This window comes from Fringilla coelebs (assembly GCF_963513975.1).
Source record: "Fringilla coelebs genome assembly, chromosome: 2".
Classification (NCBI taxonomy): domain Eukaryota; kingdom Metazoa; phylum Chordata; class Aves; order Passeriformes; family Fringillidae; genus Fringilla; species Fringilla coelebs.
Window position 1 is genome coordinate 40,693,152 of NC_140029.1, and position 20,389 is coordinate 40,713,540.

A 20,389-nucleotide genomic window follows, 5' to 3' on the forward strand; every position below is an offset into this window, starting at 1 on the left:
ACCACAACCACCAAGACCTCAAATCTGCACGCAGACTTTGGGAAGGTACTCGGCTCATCACCTGGCCTGGTAGTGTGGCTGAACCACGTTGTCACTGCTCCCAGGAGACTCATTCATCACAGATACTTTAGAGGACTTTGGGTTAAATGTTCTTTGTTAATGTCACAAGGCTGAAGAATACATTAAACTAAAACTCTACAAACCAAAACAAAGTTTTATGGAAGAAAAAAAAATATAATGATCTTATGCTTTCCACAAGAGTGGCTCTTTCACAGACAGAAACCCTTCAGTATTTGTTTCTATATTCTATTCATCTGATGTGCACATCATAAAGTGATTACAATAATTGTGGCATGTCAGATTCAACCTAAAGGACAAACAGGTTAGAATGTAGTATGGGTAGAAATGGTACTCATAATTGAAACCATCTTGATTCAGATTTTTCAGAAAGCCTTTGTAATTGCAGACAGTCTGGAAAAGAAGTACTTAAATGGCCAATTCAGTGGGTTTTTTCCCATCCTGCTGCTTGTCAGCAAAGAAAAATTGTGATGGATGGGTACCATTCATCAGGAGAAATAGTCAAAATATGAGATCACTAACCAGCAACTAGACAGGGTGTAGTCAACTCCCTTGTTTAATCACTGGGGATTCAGTGTCTGGATGGAGGGAGGGTGGGAGGGAGTTTAGAGGCTTTTTCAATGTAATAGTAACATATTAAACATTTTAAAACATTATAGCCATTTAAACCAGGCTGTAGTAGCCTATTTCCAGCAGAGCAGAGAGAGGGACTCCCTCAATCAACAGTGACTGCATGAAAGTTGGCATATGTAGCAATTAAAGCTATTTTGGCATGCTAGCAAGACAAAGACTAGAGTCAGGTCTTCTTTGTCAAGTGCAATCTAAAACCACGCCCAAAAGATACAGTTCCTGATACAAGCTATCGTTTATCTCCCACCACTCATTCACAGGGCAGCTTAGAAAATCTTAGTCTTCAGGCTATTGAATCCTTACACTATACTACTTAGCAAATAAATAAAACAATAAAAGCCAAAGGAAGTCGTCAAATGTGTTTTTACATCTTCAGGCCAGTCTTGGGGGCTCACAGGCTGCTCTGCAGGGTAAGAGGGCACCAAAAAACACAGTATGGGAACTCATTAGGGATCCTCTAGATGACCTGTGAGACAGATGGAGCATCTTCCTATGAGGGCAAAGCTCTGACCCAAAGCACTGCTGCATCAATTGTGAGCATACAGGCAAAAGGTGGAGGAGTCTGGGAGGACTGCACTCCTTTCCCTTCACTGGTAGGCAAGCCAAATGCTACAGAATCCATGGGTGATGTATATAGGCTGACCAACCACATACAAACAGCTTTATAAGAGTACCTCTGCTTCTCTAAAAATATGGCTTCTGACACAGAGATTGCTTTGGAAATGAGCTAAACATGAAAGAACCCCAAGCATGTCATTGTTAGCTTTACAATTATAGAGTTTCCTTTGGTTTTAGATTTTCAGATACCTTTAAAACAGACTGATTACAAGTATCTTACCTTCCTAAAAAACGTATTGTGGAATATAGTAAATAATCTCAGTCTTCCTTGACAACTTCACAACAAAGGAATAAATTGCCAATGGGGTGAAAACTTTTAATTAACTTAAAATCAACACTAAGATTACAGAAGTGCTGTTAACATTTTTTTAAGGAAATTGTCTCCTTCGGTACTTATCAACAGGATTTTAATTTATTTTACTTTACCATCCCACACTGAAAAGCCAGTGTTTCATCAGCAAGTATGTATCTGAATTCTTCTCACCAATGGTACTTTCAGTCTTAAAGTTTGACTGAATAGAAAATACCAAATCAGCTTTAAAAGACAACTGTGCTTTAAGAAGAAGAAACATAGTGAATTTTAAAGGTGTGAAGGTCTCAGTAGAAGGTTCATCATATCTACAGCTACCCACCATACTGCAGCCCATGCCTTATTCATTTTCCCATGCTATAATCCTGAGAACAATGAAAGAGAGACAGTAAAGAATGGAGATGCTGAAGGACTCCCTTGGCAGGCTATATTTAACAAATGAAGTGTTCAGTCTTAACTAGTTAAAGAACATTCGATTAGCATATCATAGAAACCAAAGAAAAGGTAAGAGCTATGAAAAACCTTTTCAAACATCAAACAGAAATGAAACAAGCTTATAAATAGAGTTGCCTGCCAGCAAACAATTTCTGGAATGTACTAGGGGAAGCAAGGGAGAATCCCACAACAAAGGAGATTGCAAAAGCCAACCCAGTTTAACAAGTGGAATTACCAGTTAGGAGACTGCAGGGAAACAATGCAAAAACTCCAGCAAGTCTGATACAAAGAACTTTTCTCAGCATTTAATAAAAAAACACCAACATAAAGGCCAATTGCTAGGCAATTAAACATGGCTCTTTGGAAATGCAAAGCCTTACACAGACTTGGTTAGCTACTCATGGAGTACTAGAGTTAATGAGGAACTGCAGCTCTCTTGGCGTAAAGCTGAACAATTTCAGACACATTTGATCACAGTTGGAAAATGTTAAGCTATTTTGAATACCAGACAACAATTTATATATCATCAAACAGCTGTCTGCCAATTTATCATCTACTTCTTGCAGACACAAGAGATGATAACCTGTAAAGATATCAAACCCATGATTCTAACACTTTCAATCTACCTTTTATGTGTGCTGTTAAACACAAAGTCACCCATACACACTAGATGTACGATGACGCATTTTTCAGATCTCTGACTGCAGCTAAGTGGATGATGACAACCCTGCTGCGATGGAAACGTGGTGCTTGCCACTGCTCTCCAACACCCTTACAACCCCCACAAACCCCCTAAGGCTGCAGAAGAGTACAGGTAATTGAGATTTACCAGTCTGGAAGCGAGAGACTCCCTTTGCATCGTTTCTCCACGCCAAAGCATGGCCCAAACAGGCACTGTGGCTCATGGGTCCAAGCAGCAAGCTGGTGAAGTCTCTCAGCTGTTTGACAGCACACAAAAACTCAATGCTCCCACTGCCTGCCTCTCCCCACAAGACAGCAGGATTATCCAGGATGGCCCTGAGTAGCTGTGGGATTGCTGGTGCTGGCTACAAACCAATGCCCATCTCTGAGGAACAAGCAGAAAAGGCAGTAACCCAACCCAACCCAACCCAACCTCCCTTACCTGAGCGCTGGCAGTTCCCACAAAACATGAGATGAGCCAGCCTGGACTTGTGTGTTCAAATAATTAGCTACATAAGCGCCTATTTAATGGACTTCAGATAAACATCGTCTTACATTCGGAAAGGTAATTTATATACAAAACAAACTGCATCCAGTCTTGTCTTTTGATCATGTTCATGAACAGATCAGGGACTAACACTGATATCCCTACATCTCTTTAGCAGCTGTATAATTAGGAAAAAAAAAAAATAACTTCCCAATCCAGAAGTTTAATTTTTTTCTTTGTTTAAATCCAAAATAAAAAGACACGTAGGTGTTCCTTAAAATGAAAGTGCTTCAAGGACAGTGGAGTCAGATAAAAATATATTGCCTGTTGGCTACTGCACCATCACCAGAGAAGTGAAAATTGCTATTCCAAGTACTACAGCCAGGAAGTATTTAGGACAGCTATTCAGCCAACTTTAACTAACTCCTGAGCAACAAGTCAACAAAGCCCAGTATCTGTCAATGCTCTGACAATTCAAAACATAAAGAAAGGGTGAAGGTTTGCAAAATTTCTAGCTCCTTTTAAAAATATAAACCATAAAGGTAGAAGGTGAATGCATCATGCAATAAAACTTCTGTTAGGTAAAAAACACTAATCTTCTTGAAAATAATTAAATCAGATGATGATGTACTCCATTACAAACTCCATTAATGATGATAAAATGGGTAAAAGTACAGTGAAAATAAAGTAGAAGTCATACTTTGGTGTCTAAATGTAGAAATTGGTTGAAAATTCTAGGAACACAAATCCTAATCCTAATAAAACTTTTATATTTACATATGGCCAAATAAGCAGGTCAAATTAATACCCAGGAATCCTTTCAGATTTGCCTCTCAAGCTCCCATTGTACGACCATTTTCCTTAGTCAAGTGTCATTAACAACAGCCACATTCGGGTTCACTGCATCATACCACAAATGCCTTGATGAGTTCAGTGGTACATAAATTTGGAATAGCAAAAAAATGAATATCATAAGGCAATTGAATTCACATTTCTGTCTGCTTCTTAAAAAAACCTAACCAAAAAACAACAACAACTTAACCACTAAATTCTTATTACATTGAAGTATCAAAATTAACGTTGAAACAGAAGTTTCAAAAAGAAGTGTGAAAGGTTCTAGCTGTGAGCCCTTACAGTTTTGCTAAGCTGACTATTTAATTAAATATTTACCATGGACAGTTTTGATATGGTATTAGGGAATTTGGACACTTCCTCTCACCCAGTTTTCTCCTATTCCCTTTCCAGAGCAGTGGCAACAACAGCTACCAAGACTGAGGCAGATTTTGTTCCCCTCTGGCACCCTGTATTTCCCTCAGGAGTGCAAACCAGGGTAGCTGCCCTCTTTCTCTGCTGTTGTGGTCTCCAGCTCTTCTCAAACACCCAGACTTCTTGTGAGTCACTCACTTTGTTACAACACACGCTCGTTGCCTCTGCACTCGACAGAAGGTTACAATTAGGAACACTTCTGTAATTACTTAGATGAGCTGTTGTACACCTCTGAATTTGTCTTCATATTCTCGAGAGCAAACCGCAGACTCTGCTTCTCAAGAGCCACTGCAGCTGCATACAAGTAAATAAATAGAAATTTATTTATTTTTTTTTTTACAAATGCTTCAGCATTTAAGAAAATAAAACAGCTGTACTGTGTTAGACCAAGGTCCATCAAGCCCAGTATCCTGTTTCCAAAAGCAGTCAGCAGCAGATGCCTAGGGAGTAGTATAAGAACAAGGAAACTATTTCATGATATATATTGAAAATATTTTTCACATATTCTTGATGGAAAACAGAGATGGAATTTTGACAGAAGAAGGGAAAAAAGCAAAAGAAAACAAGGAGTCCAAACACACCCTTTGCAAAAGCATGAAACATTCCTTTCAAAGTAAAAAGAAAATTGAGAGGAAGATAAATCTTACAGATCTCCTTCTTTTTTCTTTTTGTTTCTTAAAGAAGCCCTCAGGAACAAGAAAAAACCAGCAACTTACCCTGGTTTTTTGAATAGCAAGTAAATACATACTGATGCACATCACTGGCCAGCTAATTTTGAAGAACCCTTGAGTATCAGTGTCAATGGTTTTTCTCTTGTGAAAGGGCCCTCATGGAAACCTACTGGTAGGGATTCACATCATGAAATCCCAGATGAGAGCTCCCAAACAATTAAAATTAATAGATTTATAAATACAGCTTCAAAAAGTATATACCTCACTCAGAGGGAAAGCCTGTTCCACTTAATTCCCTGGGTCAGACAAGAACCATTGAGGCACTAAACCAGAAATAGGCAAACCAGGCTGCACTTAAAAAAGTACACAAAGTGTGGGGACAGTGAAGGGCTCCATGAAATCAACTGGAGATTTACAGTTGGCTTAGTGGAATATGGGATCAGTAGCAGAAGCCATCCATGGGGACACAGGCTGGAGGGGCTATGAAATGAGAGATGCAGAAACCAACTACTTTGATTACACTGTCAAGCCTCACATCTCCAGGACACCAGATCCATGGTTTTTAGATCTGTGTTTTTCAGAGGCTCCAGCTAAGCTCATGAAATGTGGTGATGACTCTTGCTTATTTGGGAATGGGAAGGCAGAAGCATCAGGGTATGACAGAAGATGATGAAATTCAGAGAGCAAGAATCAGCATGAAAGAACAGAGCATTTCTGGGATGTGACATGAGCCCCACCCATAAGTGCAGACACAGACTGGAAGGTGTGCAGCTTTAACCTGGAGAGGGAGCTGGCCATGGCAGAAGAGAACATCATGGACACTTTGATCAGCTGCTGCCTGATGGTGGAGACACAGGTGTGACACACCATGGGAAAAGCAATCACAGCCCCAGGGATGTATCAAACAATGACTGCTGGGGAAAGGCAGCAAGGCTTCTTCCTCTCCTGTGGTGACTCTGCTTGCAGTGCCACGCATGCCTCTGGTCACCAGTGCCCAAATCAGCTGGGTTAGACCTGAAGCAGGCACGGGGAAGGGCTGCCAAGGTGACTCAGGGAAAGGAAAGCCTGTCTTACAAACAGAGAAAGAGAGTGTGGTGGGGTTTTTTTGACTGAGTTAAACACAGGCTGAGGAGAGGCATGTACTAAACATTTCATCTGTATATCTATATGTATGTATGTGAGCTATGCATCCATGGACTCCTAGGTGCATAATAAGTTGTGTCAGAGATGCAGCTTTTTCCAGATATTTTAAAATACTCTCATTTTTTTAACAAGTGAGTACTGACAGGCATGCTCTGTGTTTCCAAGATGATCTATAAATATTACCCAAAGAAAGACATGTAAATACAAAAGTTAGTCTGTTTTTTTCTCCAGCTATGTTAGCATGGCTAACAGAAAGGTTTGACTCTCCTTACTAACCTTGAACAGCTTAGTAATTTTTCCTACTTCTGAAAGAAAAAGAGAGGGTAAGCAAAAAAAAAAACCCAAAACCCCCCAGTTGCATCCTTTTCACAAAGGGGAAAACAAAGAGAGTGGTTAAACAATTTGCTTCAAATACAGAGAACATAATGTCAAACACCATCACTTAAAAAAAGTCTTCCAATATCCAAGGTTATCTATGACGCAAGTGCTTATTATGACTTGTAGACTGAAGACTATTTCAGCTCAAAACAGGCAGATTCAGATGTTTTGCAAGAGAGGTGTGTTGAAGTATAAGATGGCTATCTTCTCATTTACTACTCATAAATTTTAAGATTAATATGAGAGAAAGCCAGTCATTGCCAATTATAACTAAGATTTACAAATACTGCAAATGTTACACAGATTTTCAAGACGTTTGCACTGCATCATCAGACAAATGGAGCCTTAAACAGAGAACAGAAAAAAGTATCACCTTTAGGAAATTGTAATTACATAAAATTAAAGCACATCCTCTCCACATTCTTTGGGGAAGGGGAAGCATGCTAAAGTTGCTGTATTTATACTGATAAATTATGGTTATCTATTTAAACTAGGTTTTTAATTAGACACAGTGTGCACATAAGAAATGCAAAATTGAAAAAAAAAAATCAAACTAAATTTTAATAATGATCCTGCAGATACCATATCAGAAAGTTTCAGCCTTCCATTTGGATCACTCGAGGGCTTTTCATTTTCTTTGTCTATAGTTGCACAGGAATTTTTTTCCATATTTTAATGCTGCTCTCCAAGCCCATCTGAATGAAACAGCCAAACCTGAGAACATGCACTACCATCTAAACGTCCTCATAACAACCCCAGTATTGCCATGCTCTCTGTACCTGCTGGGTTTCTTATCATGCCAGGAAACAAGGAGTTTAGAGAGAAGGTTGCCTCATGTCACATGCAACAGCAGCACATCTGTCTGCAGCTTTCCCTTTTCTCTGTGCCTGCTGTATTCTGTGGCATCTCACTGAAAAACCAACACAGTTTTCCAAACTGTGCTGTCCTGTCTGCAGCCTTCTGCTGGTATGCACAGAGGTCCAGAGCACCAGAGTCCACTGCTACCTCACCAGTGTCAACCTCTCTTCCTCTGGACTGCTCCAACCACATCTCATTTCCAGCCATAAATCTGCTTGAGATCCCAAGGATGCTGGAAACAACAGAACCTGTTAGGTATAAGCAGTTAATTAACTTCTGTTGAACTGAACCAAAAATCAATTTGCTACCATTTCATTATGGCATCTAAAGATGCTATGCATTTATTAACTTATTGCACTACTTTTTCATTTGATATTTCCACATCTGTATTAATAAGTTGATCCACTAAATAGAATTTGGCCACATATACAGATATATTATGAATTAATTAACCTTCAGTTGCTACTTAATTAGCCAGTGATAACATTTCTCATTTCACATTAAAAACTTGCTGGCTACTTTCACACCCCTGATTCTCACACGCATTGCTGAGATGCACAGCTGCTTTATAGCAAATCAAAGCACACCGAGATACAGCTGACACAAATCACAGTGGATCTTTTTGCAACATCCAGGACTGAAAGGCAAATAACTAATTAGAAAGAACAGCCTTATTTAATTACCTAATAATAAACTCCCTTGCTCGTTAAACACATTACATATATTGTAACAGCTGGCATACTGAAGTATCTGATAAGGGAAAACCTGCTTATAGTACTGTTGGTACTTTAGGGAAAGCTGGATAAATGGGATTTTTAATAGTAGTACTCATTTAAAACAAGGTCTACAGGTCCAACAGTAGAGGACTTAAACTATACTGCAACAATATCAAGGCTGGATGAAGAAAGCAAGAGTAACCATCTCTTACACCAGCTCTGAGTGATGTCGAAGACCAGCTTACTCCTGCAGGATACAGGAACAACCCTAGAGGGCTGCTGCCCCAAAACCAAAATGAGATGCTATGAGCTTAGGACAAAACAGCATATGGTTCTTACATAAAACACAGTCACCTTTATTTCCAGGACAGCATTCCTTTTTTTTCCTTCAAGTGGCTCTCTAAAGAAAAAATGCCTCCAGAAACCTAGCAGCAGGGATGGTAACTGCAAACCTCCTCCTTCCAGATGAGCACTCCCCACAGACTCTAGAGTGTTACATCTTCTCTTGCTCTCTCTTACTGCCTGCAGAATTTCTGTGGTGCTGTCAATACAACAGCCAGTGTCAGTGAGGGGTGTCACCCTCCCCACCTATCATCCAGCAGCCTTTCACTGCCTTGCACACCTACAAGACCTAAATCTGCATTCCTAGTGGAAATTTCCTTCTCCCTGAAGGAAAAGAAGTCATGGTAAGAATACCAACGACTAAAATAAATTTACTCTTTTAAAAGACTGAATATAGAAAATATCATGAAAACTAGGCTCAAGAAGCAAGCAGAGGCTAAAGGTAAGGGGGAATGGCTGTAGGCAGTCCTTTGCCACATGTCTGCCCAACACCATTATTATCATTAAATGGGTAGTGCAAACATCACCTTGAATGAAGGCAGGGCTTTACAGGTTTGATTGCCAATCCCAAACCCCAGCTTCTTTGTGGTTAACTGAGTTTTAAGGATTTCCCCTTGTCTGCATGCTCTAAGAACCTCTTCCATGTGGAAGGGCTTACGGGTCTCTCTCCGCTCTAGTATTGGACTACCTGTTTTTAAAAAACTTGTAGGAACCTTATTATCCTTGAGACTGTGATCTCCGTCAAATTTGACTGAAACTGGCCAGTGGGTTCACAAGTTAGCAGGGGAGGAGGGAAAGAGAAGCAGACTGACTGTGTAAGCCTCATTTCCTCAAGAATCCAGGCTAAAAACAATTATAGCCAGAAGGTTCAATTAAAGAAGGAGACTCATAGACATTTGCTGCACTTCAAACACAAACTGGTTCATGCATACTAATCAGTTAACACAGCTCTCACTGAAGGAATGAGAGTTTTGCAGGAAATTAATATTTATATTGATTTAAAGCAAGAACTGTGGCAGGCTGGAATTTCAATAGCATCAACATGTTCAGCATGAAGCACACAATCACGTTCTTATTCCTTCATACTAACACGAATTTACTCACATGACAAGATGCTCACAGTATCTCCACTGCAATATCCACACACCTCCAACTCTGCACATGCAAATCCCATGCCTGCATTTTTAGTGATGCTGACACATATGGTATGACCAGTGCTTTGAAGCAAAATGCGAGGCCGAATGCATGCAGGGGATAGCCTGCCTTTTCATGACATCCATTATTATCCACTAGTTTAGGAGAATTGCCATTAAGATACTGTTGGAAAAGGAAATATTCTTCTCTCTTTTGTACCTGAAATCAACAAACTACATGCATATTTGATTGCACTTGACAGATGTTCATATGCTCACATCTGCAAATGAAGTAAGGGAGAATTATACTTCAGAGGAACAAGACTTCCTTGTTGTAAATTTCATGTTTTTTAAAATGCATATTCTGGTTAATTTCTAGATTTAAAATCTTCATAAAGCAGTAGTAATGGTTAGTGTTTAATTTAAATTTGCAAAAGGTTGTCCATCTTTTAATTTTTGACAGGCTGAGTTCACTGCCATAACATTCCTAGAGAGGTTTTATTTTTCATAGGTTTACCTTCCTCATAGGTAGCAAAAAATGAGCCCAGTTACATGGGTCACAACCATTTCAAACCACTGAATTTACGTTATCTGTTCATGTTACTAAGGGTGAATTCTAAATTACTCATTTCTTCATCCCCTTCCTGGTCTCCACAAGGGCATTCTTCTGCTACAGAAGACTGGTTTTTCTGAGTCTGGCCTACAGCCCAGCTTTTGTCATAGCCAGGTCATCACTATGGCAAATGCACTGTCCACCTTTTTACCCAAAGCAGTTCACAGCAGAGTTTCCAGTGAGTAAAATAGCTAACACTGCCTCTCAAGAAGGGCTTCACTCTGGTACCACAGAGAAGTCAGCAGCACCACTTGGAGCACCCTGGGATATCCTGGACTGTTGCATGGTGCCAACAAAGGCAACACACTTCTCTGACAAACCACTGGAAAGCCATCAAGAGTATCCAGGGCATCTCAAATAGAATCAGATGCCCCTGATTGGGCAGCTCAATCAAGCCCAAAGACTCACATGATATCCCCAGCAAATAAAAATATATTAAAGTGATGGCCTAATCTAGCAAATGATCCTTGAAATAACCCCCAAACAATCATGATACATCTCCTGATATTCACACGTTATATCTAACTCAAAAAGTTGGCTTTTGTTGTGTTTTACTCAGCTGGGGCTGAAGGCTAGGGACCTTTTTGATAACAGCTAGCGGGGCTTGGTTCAATGTCTGACATGCTGGATTTTATTTTTTGGCTCGCTGTGAGCCAACAGAGAAGGTCCAGCAGCTCAGCTGGCTGTGAATCACAGCTGGGCAGTTCTTATGGCCCCTGTGTACCTGTACAGCCTGCACTGGGTGAGCTCCTCTCCTAAAGACATCTATGAATGGGCAAACACCCATTCAGTCAGAGGCACAGCTTCACTGGGGAATGTCAGGGCCCAAACTGAATTTGAAACTGGAGTAAATAAACTGTGTCTTCACAAAGTTTAAAAGTTGCCTGGCCGACTGGGCATGCAGGTGAGGTGGCAGCAGCACACCTGGTGGGCCGCCATGCCAGGCCATCCCTGCAGCTGCCATGACACTGCACATGTAGATCCCCTCTCACTCAAGCCAGGAAGGCCTGTGAGGAAGCAAGGGCTGAGAACTTGTAACACCTCAAGAGAAAGGGAAGAGCTACAGTGCAGTGACTGCACCAGGTCACCTGTCAGTCAGGAGCATGGCAGCAGCGCCATGGAGCAGTGTGAGCCTGCAGGGTGACATGACAGCGGCACACAGGGAGCAGGACACCTCCCTGAGCCACCATGGACACACCAGGGTGTGCACCACACCTTCATATGCACTATTCCACTGATTCTCTACTTCTTTGTCTTCGCTGCTCGATGATTTGATCTTTCCAAGCATTAGGGCCTTCTGACTCTTGAGGCACTGCTCACATCCCCTTTGTAACACAACTCATTAACAAAGCAGAGGAGAAGACAGTTTATTTTCAGCATTAATAATTTCTTCTTTATTGTGGTCAAGACCTTGCAGGAATCTAAGAGTGGGTGGCACACCATGCCCACAGCCACAAGACAAACATCAAGGTCACAGAAAAGGGATACTTCTGCCTTTTGCATTTCAGTTGTCGGACTTACACCTCACAGCAGGCTTTCAGTGATGTTCCAAAATCTCTAAAACAACAGCAGTTTTCCTTTTATTGCAATAGGTTTCCAATGAAGTTCATCTCCTCAAAATAAGGTGCCAGTCCTCATATGAGGAGTTAAGTTGGGAGAGGGCACAGCTGTCAAACAGACTTGCAAATAAACTTTCCAATTCTTCTTGTATTGATTTTTTAGATTTTAAATATCTTTCCAATGCTGGGGATGAATTGGACCAATAGGAATATAGGTCCTGTTTCTGCTAGGCTTTTCCATCAGACAAGCACAACCTTGGCTTTTGTATTTTATGATGCAGTTGAAGTATAACAGCTTGGGAAGAACAGCTGACGCCCGAGCTGAGCGAAAGCCACGTACACAAGGCCAAGGGGAAAAAAAAAGCACCTGGAATGAAAGAGGAACCACCTGCCAGAAAAATAAAGGAGTAGGTTGAGAGACCTGGGGAGAGCAAGCCTGTGGGAACAGTGAGTGACCTGAGTTAATAGGGAGCGTGGGGGAGGAGTGGGCAGTGAGCAATTGCTCTTGTGTTCAAAATCCTAGTGATGGGATGAGTCAGAGACTCTGATTGAATTTTGCCTTCACTACACCCACAAACTGGTTATTATAAGGCTTAGGGGAGCATGGATCGGTGCAGCAACAAAATCTACACAGTGAATTGATGGCTATATGAAACACCCTGGAGTGCCTGAAAATCTGAAGAACATCTGGCAAACACCATGCCCTTTCATACGAGGTTTCCTGTGGCCATAACTAATCTGCCTTGCTGCTCTTCTTCGCCTAATAAGATTTAGACTGATAACCGAGTGGCAGCTGCATCTGATGTGAAGGGGTATGGCACAGCACCTGCAAATGTTCTTTGCAAGTCTCTTCTGGAAGCAGGAAGCTGCAAGAGTTAGCTCAACCCAGCAAGACCACTGCCCAGGAACTACTACATACTCCCTTGGTCCTTCAGGATAACACACTTCAGTGGACAAGACGACAGATTTGTACTACCTCCCCCAGTGACTGTTCTTTAACTGCTTTTGCTTCCAACCGTGTCTGCTTCTCGTGCTCATCCCCATCCCCATCCCCAGGCCAGGTGACCCGCTCAGCAGCTCTAACACACTGAAACCAGCAGTGCAAACAGCCCTGGTAACACCCCTTGCTCTCATCAGTGGCGCTAAGAGGCCAGAGGATGACAGGCTGTAGGGACACATCTGCTGGTGACAAGCGCCTGCTCTGACACCGAGAGCTCTGCCGCTGAACCGCCCCGCTGGGACTGCCTGGGACGCCAGAGGGGAGGGAAGGGAGGCCTGGGTAACTCAGCACCCAGCCCCATTCTCCTTTGAAAATGGAACTCAAGTTACAGCAAGGCGCGCAATTTTAAAATCCGGCAGCTCGGGTGGCGACAGGTGACGGCAGTGACGGCCAGGACAGCTCCACAGCTTCGTGCTCTTGGTGCTGCTCTGAGAAAGACAAACGAGCAAACAAAACAGGGCCTTGAAGGAGACACACAGCTTTTGTAGCAGGCTGTGTAATGAACTTCAACTGCTTCAACTTCTCTGCTCTTCACAGCCTCGGTCTGGAGGCAGAGACATGGGCAGCAGGTTAAAACTTCTCCTCCGAGCTGATTTGATGGCTGGTGGCCCTCTACCACAGAGGGCAGCCCTTGGCTTGGCTCTAGCAGCTCACCAGGGCTCCTGCAGGTTAAGCACCACAGGTGGCTGGGATGAACTGTGCCTCCAGACTTTCTTCTATCAAAAATATTCCTCTCTAAATCAAAAATATTCCTCTCAGCAGAGAGACAAACCCTAGCAAAGAACATGGTGCCCTCTGCAGCAACCAACAGCCTTTAAAAAAAAATAAGATTAAGAAAAAATTAAAAAGCTAAACACCATGTGATACAACAGCTAAAGGCTTATTGCAGTTTCTCTCTTTACCAATTTAAGTCAAGCTCATGAATTTTTAAGTGTGTCAGCCCAGCACTTGGTTTTTCAGCTACTTGGTTTTTAATTTTACCTTCCTTTTAACCCTTTGGAGCCAGAAGAGCTGGCATGGAAACAGCTGCATGAATAGATATGAGGGAGACAAACAGGAAAAAGGAAGTCTTAAAGGAACTTGTGCCTGCTGAGGACTACAGGGGAACATAGAGAGTTTTTATCAGAAAACAAACAAGAACAGGTGATTAAACAAACAAGGAATACTAAGAGTCCCTAAGCTCAGAGATAAAGGAGATGTCTTCAAAAAAAGCTTATCCATTTTTAAATCCCTTTTACCTCAATTTCTGCAAGATGGTGCTGCCCAAATGTGTAGTTTCAACTTATATTTAATGCAGTTCTTCCCTTTTCTTTGGATCCAGTCAGGTTGCATGGCTGCATGACCACCTGAACAGAGATAAAAATGGGGAGCTAGCTGTGACAGGCCTGGATGTAACCACCTCTTCTTAGCAGCTGCTCACAGTTGCATGGATTTGGTGTAAGACAAAATACAGTCTCAGGAAATAGAATGGCATAATTCCATGCAGCACTTTATTCTGAGTGCAAAAATTGCCATAGCCTGAAAAAGCAGGGCCTTTGGGAATCATACCTGTCCTGAGAACAGCATTTTCACAAAGCAGATTTAAAACCTTCTCTCACAAGGCTTCCTTTGAAGTCACCAGGGAGAAACATGCCCCTTCCAGAGTGAAGTCAGTGGAAAATAACCCACCCAGTTTCATCCTTAGGACAATTCAGAGGAGAATCTCTTCTGTTTTCCAGTACAAGAACTGGGGGCATCCATGGCATGGGGAGGTTTGAAATGAACAACAGAAGTTGTTTCCATGCTGTACGTAATGAGGTTGTGGAGGAGGTTGCTGTGCATGCTGAATGTGAGCATGGTTAAAGAGCAGCACAAATCCAGAGCAAAGATGGTGACTGAGAGCTATTAGATACAAGCAGACCATGTCTGGCTCTCAGTGTCCCTGGGAAGCACATCCCTAGGAGCCAGCAGAGCACTCAAGGAAGCCACTGCATATTCACACACCACCTCCAAGACACCCACTACTGGCCAATACTGGGTCACTGGGCTAAATGGGGCTTTGCTGGGCCCCAGGGTGGCCATTGATATTCTGATACTCTGAGGGAGCCCACAGAGTTAATTCAGTCAGAATTAATTCCACAGAGTTAATATCTAAAACTGGCCTTGATTGGCACTTTTTCTTCAAGCCCACACTTTGCAGTAACTCAGACAAATGAAAGCTTCTGCCAGGTAATGTTCTCAGACTACCTAGAGATTATTGGACATTTTACAAGAAAAAACAGAGGTGGGTGAAAAAGGAAGCTGTTCTGCAGGAAGAATGAGACCTGGATTCTGTATCCTCCATCTGAAAAGTTACACCCTGCAAGTTCCACATCCCCAGAGCCCACAACTACTGAAAAGGGCAGTCTATTCCCTAACACCCTGCTGAAACTGGGTCACTGTGAAGCAAAGCAGGAAAAATTCATGGGCCCAGGAGGTATAAGCCACTCTGTCGCCCAAGAGAAATTACTTTGCCCATTTCAGTCATTTTTTCCCACCAGCTGTGGGCACAGTCCTTGAACTCACCTTGTCTTTGAACTCTGTCACACCACATAACCAAGTGATGGACAAAAATTCAGCCAGCTAGGACACTATAAACACTCATTTAAATGCTTTCTAGTAAAGACAAAACTAGCTAATCCCCTTTCCATGCTCATCTATAGTCTGTTCAGAATGCTTCACCTGCCAAATGTGAGCAGGTATCACTTATTTCAAATTGGGAAATGATCCTGAGTCCCTGACATTTGTAAAACATTCAGAGACCCACAAAAGAATTAGAGGAAGACAAATGACTACCTACTGCCTCCCAACTCCGAGCTCACTCTCGTACAAACACACTGCTCCCTTTACAAAGCCTTTTCCCCCCCTTTTTCTGAATAAAACTGAGGCCATCTTAAGAAGACTATTTTCAGTTCCAGATCTTTCAACATAGTGGATGTTCCTAAATTTTTTTTTTCCCAGCAACCTTTTAACTTGGTAAGCAAGTCTGTGCACAGCTTTCAGTTATTTTTAATTCTGCAGTGCCAAATCAGACCAGATAGACTTATTCTTAAAAGGCTTTCATGACAATGCAGATGGCCAGTTCACAGCAGTCCACTGGCTCAATAAACAGAAGAGTTTGAAGGGCTTAGGCACTAATGAAACACCCGAAAAAGTTACCAGGAGCCCCTTAAGAAGCTTTGCTTCCTTGTTACCACCATAAAGCTTGCAACAACAGTATCTACAAGATACCTTCTCTGTTACCTGTATTAACTTAGGCAACATACCCTTCTAATAGCTGACCTGCAGAAAGGGTATAAATCTGAGTCAAGGAATGACACCAGGAGTGAAAATTCAGACTTGTCTGAAAACATAAGAGTTAACTCTAAGCAAAACACACGATTGTATCTTCTTATCTGCCAAACTTTCCCCTTTTCCGCCTCCTAAACATTGCCATTCGTTTTAATGGGGTTTTTCAATTTCCATTCAATTCAATTATTCCAATTCAAATATAGCAAAGTGTTACATGTTCTTGTCCTTACACATTATATTATATATTAGTATTCTTTTGAAAGGATTTTGTTCTTTACTACTACCAGGACAAGAAAGCCTTCAAAACAGACTCGCTTGTAGAGTCCAACTTGGAGGGATCTAAATGTGATATATCAAATGTTATACATGCGTGTTATTCAATTTTAAATTAAGCTACTCCAACCCAGGGAGAAGTATAAAATCATAAATGAAGCAGTTTCTGAAATTCAAACTTCTGTGTTACACAGGTCACCTCACTTCACAGACCCTCCCAAGGGCATCCAAAGGGGAGCCTCTAAGGGCTCCAAAAAGGTTTCAGGATGGTTATGGCAGCAGACAAGGCTCTGGCAGTGCTTCCTCAGCCCCCTTCAACTTCCCACCCACCATCAGGGCTCAGGGCCAGGAAAGGTCCCCTTCATTCACCTCAGGCACAGTGACACAGATTAGCCCAGAGACACTTCCATCCTCACATTAAGCTCACCAAGGTCACTTGCCCAGTGCAGTTTTGGGTGTGTTTGTGTGGCCCCACTGGTGACCCAGTCATGTGGGGCTTCTCCTGGCTGGAGCCTCATTGCTGACAGCAACGTTGTGGCCACCTAATGGGCACGTATCTGTCCAACTGCTACATCCACCATCCACCACACAGGGATGACCCACCGCTGGGTTTTTTCTCCCAAAAACCCACAAATACCCTGTTCAGAACAGAGCAGACTCTGTCCTTCACCAAAGAGGGAGAAACAAATGCTGAGCTGCCTCTCAGAAGCCCATACAGCAGAACCTGGCTTGAAACCAGCAGGTTTCTGGCCCGAGTCTGACCCAGGCTCATTAGTCTTTAGCTATTTCTGTCTAGCCTGGAGCATCTCACAGATGAAGGATATTCAGAGCCCAGACAGTCTTCCACAGTGAGCATTTTGGCTCCTCAAAGCCGTAATCAGTCCAATGGGCTGCTGTTGCAACTTTTGCTGGGTTTAAAGTCAATGCAAGGATAGGTATTAGGAGCCAAAAATGCCTTCTCAGTTAAAAGTAAACAAGGTCCATTAAGTTTTGTTGACCTTTTACTTGGTACCACCGGAACTACAAATATACTTCTTTAATACGGGAAAATTTGGATTATGATGCAATTATGTTACTCCAGAAGGCCAGCCTAAGGCCACAGCACTGTCGCTGGCAGAAAGGATCCAGTGCTCTGCTGGTGCCACATAGCTCTTTTTAATTCTGCAGCAACTACAGCAACAACTTATGTTTCCAACCTGGTACACGGCACAATCACAAGGAGAGCAGTGGGAACACAGAGGATGACTTAGAGGCAAGTGTCCCTGGCTGGGACTACATCCTTTGGTCCCAAAGCCAGCTTTTGCTAGCTGAGAAAAATCCTAAAACTGCAGGAAAGTCTGTGTGAAGGTGCTTCTTGTCCCACAGTCACAGGATAGTTGAAGTTGAAGAGGTCCTCTGGATGTCAACTGGTGTAACCCCCTGCTCAACCAGGGTCACCTAGAGACAAGTGCCCAAGGACTACATCTTAGACAGCTTTTGAGTATCTGCAAGGATGGAGACTCCACAACCTCTGGGCAACCTGTGCCAGAGCTTGGTCACCCTCACAGTGAAAACGTGCTCCCAGACGCTGAGAGGCAGCTCCTGTGTTTCAGGTTGTGCCTGTTGCCTCCAGCCCTGTCACTGGGCAGCACTGAGCAGAGCCTGGCTCTGTCCTCTCTACACCTCCTTGCAGGTATGCAGGTATTTATACAGATTGATGGGATCCCCTGAGCCTTCTCCAGGCTGAACAGTGCCTGTTCTCTGAGACTTTCCTTATGAGAGGGATGCTTCAGTCTCTTCATCATCTTTGTGACCTTCCACTGGACTCTCTCCTGCAGCTTCCTGCTGGTGCTCTGGTAGTCTGATCCAGCTGGCAGATATTGATAGCATGCTCCCTTGTCTGCCCTGGAAATCTGGAGAGAAGATGGCATGCAGGGGAGCATATGTCCCTATCCAGAACAGGGACTCTTTTGATAAAGCAGTGTGTAAAGGAAAGTCTGTCTCAGAGTTCTGTATCTTGTGTTTGACTGACTTCTAAGGGAGCAGCTGTAACTACCAGGCACCACCTAAATATAACATAACTCCAGCACAGACTAAAAAAAAAAAAAAAAAAAAAAAAAAGGTCTTTTCTGGGTAGAAAGATGTTTATCCAGAGACTCAGCATAATTTATTTTTACAGCAGGTATACCAAACCAAGACAGTTAAAAGGCTAAGTCTCCAGAGCTCTAGATGCTATGTAAATAAATGCTAAATAATTGCCTGCATTTAAACTGTGGTTCAATGTTCAGCAAGGAAAACAGCTCTTGTTTTTCTTAAATTAAATTCTGATTTTATCTATAATTCTAGACTATTCTGCTTGTTCATTTACATGAAAAGTCATCCCATTTGTTAAGTGCCAAAGCATTATTCTGAAACGGTATGATTAACACCAGTACTTCCAAAAGCTACATACCAAATAGTTTTATGTGACTAACCTAAAGTCCCTCAGCCAGCAATATAATCAAACTGACCTAACCAGGCACACACATTCTTGCTGTGGAAATGTCAATTTACAAGCACTCTTCTGAATAACTGAGATAATGACTGTGAGGACACCAGACTGCACAGCCCAGAGCCCAGCACCCACAATGGTCCCAAAGAGCTTCCTGTGCACAGCAGGATCAGGTAACACATGGGAATGCACAACTCCAACTCATGCTCAGAGCCAAGGAGCTGCAGTTGAAGGCACAGTCATCCCACTACTGGATTTCCCTCAGCCTGTAGGGAGTTAGTGGGAAGAAACCTGAGCCTCCTCCACCTCTGCTGCTTCAGGCCACAATCTGAATTCTTGCAATAACCCCATCTTTCCCCATTAGCAATTAACCCATTAGACTCAACTAGAAGATGCAAGATGGAAGGCACAGGTGCACGCTCTCTTCTGGATGTGAGAGGGTGATGATGGGCAGTGGGACAGAGCAGCACTTCAGCCACCGGAGCTGGGCTGGAGCGGGCTGGCCTTTCAGGACAGATGTCCTCCCACACTAGGTGAAAACACAGCTACTTGCTTTAACTACATTTTTTTATAGGGCTTTGGATTTCTCTCCACTGAGCAATGATGCTGGTTGTCAGTAAATTATCCACTGTGATCCCACAGGATTTCTCTTCATGGTATTATTAGCGTAGTCTGTGAGTCCAGTTTTTATTTGCAGACAACAACCATCCCTGAATAAAAGTCTCCAGCTTGAGTAGCTGGCAACTCCACTGTGAGTGCCCAGTACTATCAGGGAGAGCAATGCTGTCCCCAGGCATCAAGGACAGGTGCATCCCTTCTTTGGTCAGGATGATGCAGCAGCTGCCCCTCCTTCACTGCAGAGCCACTGTCCTGCCAGCCCAGGGGTGACCGAGTCCTGCTGCTTATCTCTAGCCTCCCAGCCACAGACCCGGGACTTTACAGCACATAAAAATAGTACATAAAAACCCTCTTCCACTGACCTGCTTATTTTTTGTAAAATCAGAGTATTGCCCGCTTGCTGCAGACACTAGTCTGCTTGTTTAAAAAAAAATCCCATTGGCAGACAACCAATATACAAGAACATCTACAAAGAAGCTGTTACAGTTTATCGTGCAGTAATCCATGGATTAAGGTCATTAATAGCCCTCTCTGACATACTGCCATGACTCCAAAGGTGCTCTTCTGGCTTACAGGACAGATATACAGAAAATAACCCCCTCATAAACATTTACCCTGACATACTGTCTTCTAAATCTTCCAAAGAAAAGAAGAAATTAGGAAAAAATGGAAGGCAGATGCCTAACACAATATCTTGCATTGCAAAAAAAACCAACGAAGTTATAATTGAAATAAACCACCCTGAGTTTTCTTATCTTTCAGACTGATGTTTTCACAGTAAAGGAGTTGTTGGTAACTGAA

General features: G+C 42.5%; 1 protein-coding gene across 7 annotated transcripts in view; it reads right to left on the reverse strand.

Moving 5' to 3' along the window:
- The window catches only part of MBNL2 (muscleblind like splicing regulator 2), a 105,899-nt gene that overhangs the window by 46,724 nt on the left and 38,786 nt on the right, over positions 1-20,389 (reverse strand). The gene's annotated exons all lie outside the window — the stretch shown is intronic.